A 5,995-nucleotide genomic window follows, 5' to 3' on the forward strand; every position below is an offset into this window, starting at 1 on the left:
TTGTTCTACCACTCATTGAATTACACACAAAAGTACGTTTTATAACATCGAGTTACCAATGCGGTTTCGTACAGTCAATGCATAACCAATTTGTAAGTAACAAATCATATCTCTAGGTTTGAAGACTTATATGATATTACCGTCTCACGATCACTCGAGATAGAATTCCATGAAGTGATTCCAGTGAGCGTGGGTTGAGTCCAATGCTCAGAACTTATGAGCACTCATGATTGTTGTAGCCTTGTCCAACACCTTAGACCTCTACAACCCATCATGACAGTCTTGATTCATACCTACTTCCGACATATGACCGACTGTGGAGGTTTGAATAATATGTTACACCAAACAAAATTATTCTGGAAGTCAAAACATGCAAAAGAAATATAGTAAACGATTGACAAGAGATAGCAACACTTTACTCATAAATAAAACACCTTTTATTCATCATCAAATGTCAATTACACTTTACAAATTTCTGGGTTATCTAACTACTAAAACTTATATCATCCTTCAGCCTTATGCTCCGAGCATGCTGGAGATGCTTAACCCTACTCAGTCCCTTCGTGAGGGGATCTGCTGGGTTCTCATCCGATGATACCCTCTTTGCCACGAGGAGTCCTTCTTCGATCCGATGTCTAATGAAATGGTATTTTCTGTCGATGTGTCTGGATCTCCCGTGATCCCTTGGTTCCTTAGCTAAGGCAACAGCACTTTCACTATCACAGAAAATTTCCATTGGCTCTTTAATAGCTGGTACAACTCCAAGGTCTCCAATGAAGTTCTTCAGCCATATAGCCTCCTTTGCTGCTTCGCTAGCTGCAATATACTCTGATTCACAAGTAGAATCTGCCACTGTCTCTTGCTTGGAACTCTTCCAAGAAATTGCTCCTCCGTTTAGGGTAAAGACCCAGCCCGACTGAGAGCGGAAATTATCCCTATCAGTCTGAAAGCTAGCATCACTATACCCTACAACTCTCAAGTCATCACTTCCACCAAGGGTAAGCACCCAGTCCTTAGTCCTCCGTAGGTACTTGAGAATATTCTTTACCGCAGTCCAGTGTGCCTTGCCAGGGTTCGCCTGATACCTGCTAACCATGCTCAAGGCAAAAGCTACATCGGGTCGAGTACACGTCATAGCATACATGATCGATCCTACAGCCGAAGCGTAAGGTGTTCGACTCATTTCTGCTATCTCAGCCTCAGTGCTAGGGCTTTGTGTCTTACTCAATCTGGTGTTACTCTGGATGGGTAACTCTCCTTTCTTGGAATCCTGCATGCTGAATCGCTTCAGCACTTTATCCAAGTAGGTACTCTGACTAAGTCCAATTAGTCTTTTACTCCGATCTCTCAAGATCCTTATCCCTAGAATATAGGCAGCTTCACCAAGGTCCTTCATAGCGAAACACTTCCCAAGCCAGGACTTTACTTCCTGCAGGGTTGGAATGTCGTTTCCTATGAGTAGTATGTCATCCACATACAATACCAAGAAGCTAACTATACTCCCACTAGCCTTGACATACACACAAGATTCATCTTCACTTCTAGAAAAGCCAAATTCCTTGACCTTTTCATCAAAGCAAAGATTCCATCTGCGAGGTGCTTGCTTCAATCCATAAATGGATTTCTCAAGCTTACACACTCTATTAGGGTACTCGTTGCTGACAAAACCCTCTGGCTGACTCATGTAAACATCTTCAGCCAGCTTCCCATTAAGGAAAGCGGTTTTGACATCCATCTGCCATATTTCATAATCATGAAACGCAGCTATGGCTAACAGAACCCGAATAGACTTAATCTTGGCTACTGGAGAAAAGGTCTCATCATAGTCCACTCCAGGAATTTGAGAGAAGCCCTTTGCAACCAGTCTAGCCTTATAAGTGTGTACTTTACCATCCATGTCGGTCTTCTTCTTGAAGACCCATTTGCACCCTACTGTCTTACGACCTGGTACATTCTCAACCAAGTTCCAAACTTGATTGTCATACATGGATTGTATCTCGCTATCCATAGCCTCTTTCCATTTAGCAGACTCGGGGCCTGCCATGGCTTCCTCGTAGCTGTTAGGGTCATCTTGACTTACTAGTGTCTCATCACTAATAAATGTCTCACCTTCTGCAGTAATATGGAATCCATAGTAATGCTCAGGTGCACTCCTAACTCTCGTGGAACGTCTCAGAGGTACAGATTTGTCAATTTGCTCAACAGGAGTTTCCTCCTCAAGTTGAGGGCTAGAGTTTGAAGTTCCTTCACCGCTTGATTCTTGAATTTCTTCAAGATCAATTTGCCTCCCACTGTCTCCTTGGCTTATAAACTCTCTTTCTCGAAAGACTCCTCTTCTTGCTACAAAGACCACATTGTCACTAGGTCTGTAGAAGAGGTAACCAAAGGAATGTTGTGGGTAACCGATGAAAATACACCTCTCGCTTCGGGGTTCGAGCTTATCATGAGTCTCGCGTCTCACGAAAGCCTCGCAACCCCAAATCTTGATGTGGTCTAGTTTAGGTACTTTACCAGTCCACATCTCGTGAGGAGTTTTGGCAACTTTCTTTGTAGGGACTAGATTGAGGATATGGGCGGCAGTCTCTAAGGCATACCCCCAGAATGAGATTGGTAGCGTAGCTCGACTCATCATGGAACGAACCATATCCAACAAGGTTCGATTACGCCTCTCAGCCACACCATTCAACTGTGGTGTCCTGGGAGGTGTCAATTGTGAGACTATCCCACATTCCCTTAGATAGTCGAGGAACTCTGAACTAAGATACTCACCACCACGATCGGATCGAAGCATCTTAATGTTCCTGCCCAATTGATTCTCGACTTCCTGTTTAAATTCCTTAAACATCTCGAAAGTCTCTGACTTATGCTTGATCAAGTAGACATATCCATATCTACTATAATCATCAGTAAAAGTCAAATAATAACGATTAGCATCCCTTGTGGCATGTTTGAATGGTCCACACACATCCGTGTGTATAAGGTCCAACAAACCTTCACCCCTCTCACATGAACCTGTGAAGGGTGACTTTGTCATTTTTCCAAGTAAGCATGATTCGCAACTATCATCTGACTTTAGGTCAAACGACTCCAAGACTCCATCCTTTTGGAGTTGGCCTATGCGTTTCTTGCTTATATGTCCAAGACGACAATGCCATAATGATGCTTTATCCAAGTTATTATTAGTAGAATCAATACACAAAACATTATTTCCCAAGTTATCTACAACAGATACAGCTTCATACACACCATCACAAGGTAATGCTTTAAAATAAAAGACATTATTATAGAACACATCTATAGAACCAACTTCATTATTAAATGAAAAGGTAAACCCTTGTTTGTACAAAGCATGAAAGGAAATAATATTTCTTGCCATTCCTGGCGAATAACAACACTTATTCAAATCTAAACTAAACCCACTACTTAGCGATAAAGTATAAACTCCAATCTTGGTAACAGGTATAACTTTCCTATTCCCCATGATCAAGTTTATCCTTCCTTGCTCCACATCCTCACTTCTTCTTAGTCCCTGCAAGTCACAACAAATGTGAATACCACACCCGGTATCAAGGACCCAAGAATTAGAATGGGGTGAGTTATTAGAAATGATAGTGTAAATACCTGCATGGTTGGGTTTAACTTTCCCATCCTTCACATCTTGATGGTATTTTGGGCAGTTCCGCTTCCAATGAGCTTTTCCATGGCAATAGAAGCATTCAGCCTCTTTTGGGTCAGAAGAAGGAGTAACGAAACCTTTCTTGGTTCTACTTGAAGAAGAGCCATCAAGGGTCCGAGCCTTGGTACCCTTAGAAGAGCTCTTTCTCTTCCTCCCTCGACTTTTCCCGATTGCCAAAACCGGAGTAGAGTTTTGAGTAGGAGTGATAGCAACCGACTTCCCCTTAAGACCTGTTTCTGCGGTCTTGAGAAGTCCCTGAAGTTTGCTGAGGGTGACTTCTTCCTTGTTCATGTGATATGTCATGCGGAATTGATCATAGCACGATGGTAAGGAATGCAAAATAATATCTATTGCAAGATCCTCCGGGAAGTTCACATTAAGCTTCAGCAAACGATCCACATACCTTTGCATTTTCTGCATGTGGCTCGTGACGGATTCCCCGTCCTTCATCATGGTTGTTATCATGGAGCAGATGATTTCATACCTCTCTTGTCTTGCACTTTGATGGTATCTTTCCATCAAATCTTGGTGCATGTCATAAGGGTAGAAATCCTCATAAGACTTTTGGAGTTCCGCTGTCATCGTGGCCGTCATGATGCAAGCCACTTTCGTAGCATCCCTTTCATGTGCCCGAAATTCAGCGATCTCCTGAGGAGTTGCAGTGGACTCATTAATCTCCTTAAGCTCCTTGTCAAGGACATATTCTTTGTCCTCGTAGCGGGTAATCATCCTGATGTTTCTGATTCACTCATTGAAGTTGGATCCATCAAAGGTGACTTTCCCACACAAGTTCATAAGGGAAAAGGAGCCATTAGGATTAGAGCCAGAAGCATTGTTGAAAGACATCTGAAGGAGAGAGGACAAGATTAGTTTAGATATAAGAGAGTCCTTAATAAAACACCCAAATGTAATATTAAGGCTAGGATCCAATCACAATATAATATAACTTAGAAGAGGTATGCCGTAATCTAAGCTATATCATATTTGAAAGGTAGGTGAATGACGATTCACCAATTTCCACCACGAAAACCGCAATATTTTAGTATTAGGTTTTGAATGGTTCTTAGAAATTCCTAGATTCTTTGAGATTCAATGAACTTTTCAAAGGCATGTTTCAATCTCGAGTGTGCCCTCCAGGTTTTGTGACTGGGATGCCGAGGATCACAAAACGAGGTGTGAAGTAACCATGCAAATCACTTGGTACCCTTAAAGTTTATCACTCAATCGATGTGCCGGTTAACCACACACGCTCCATCGATACTATAATAAACCCTAAGTCACCCTTTACCTACCTTGTTAAGTCCAAGTTAGTGTGCCGGTTAACCACACACGCTCCACCAACGACTTAATCAAAGTGTAAAGTGTAATTTCATGGAATAGCACCTTATTCACATTTTTCCTAAAGTAACTAAGATTGGGAATTTAATAAAACATTTAGTTACTTTATAATATTCATCATACTTTGAATGAGAATTAATAAGTCCTTGTCTTACCCGTTCGGCTAACGACCCTCCACCGATCAAGCAAGCGGTGGGTGAGAGTGGACACCCATTAAGTCACCATTTTATAGGCAACAACCTTATACCCACCTTATAGACCGGCTTCGTGAATGAGGCGTACTAGCGGTAAGACGACTTTGTTCTTATACATATATATATAATTATTAAATCATAATAATATAAGTATAAGGGTTGAATTTTAACTTTTAAAATTCTAGGGGTTGGAACTAAAGTTTTAACTTAACTTTACTTGTTCCAAAACTTGAGGGCAAGTTTTGTAAACTTTCAAAACTTTTCATTTCTTGTAACTTATGAGTTTAATAGAGTAATAAAATGAGGACTTTTCATTTTTCTAACTCTTGTGTTCTTTTAATGGTTTTTTAATCCAAGGGACTTTTGGTTTTCCATAACTTGAGGACAAGTTATGGACTCCATTAAAACACATTATGATCATGAATTAATCTACCACATAGGTTACAAATAATTCCTATGATCATCTAAACATCATAAGAACAAGAACATGAATATGAACACTTTCAAGAATCAAAATCACATTTAATCTTTGTAATTTTGATAACTAGTTGTTGGAAATGAGTTAGAAAAGACATTACACCTTCTAAAATAAGTTTTCAAGTACCAAAACATTTTAGGGTAATGATTCTAATCCATTTCCAGCAACACAAGTCGAAATTCTGCACTCTGTCGACCCTACTCGCCGAGTGCATAAACCTACTCGCCGAGTAGGTTGAAGATACACATGAACTCGTCGAGTCCTCCCCATGGACTCGCCGAGTCCACCAGTCAGACAGCAAGATTTTCG

This window comes from Lactuca sativa, chromosome 4, assembly GCF_002870075.4.
Source record: "Lactuca sativa cultivar Salinas chromosome 4, Lsat_Salinas_v11, whole genome shotgun sequence".
In the NCBI taxonomy this organism is placed as follows: Eukaryota; Viridiplantae; Streptophyta; class Magnoliopsida; order Asterales; family Asteraceae; genus Lactuca; species Lactuca sativa.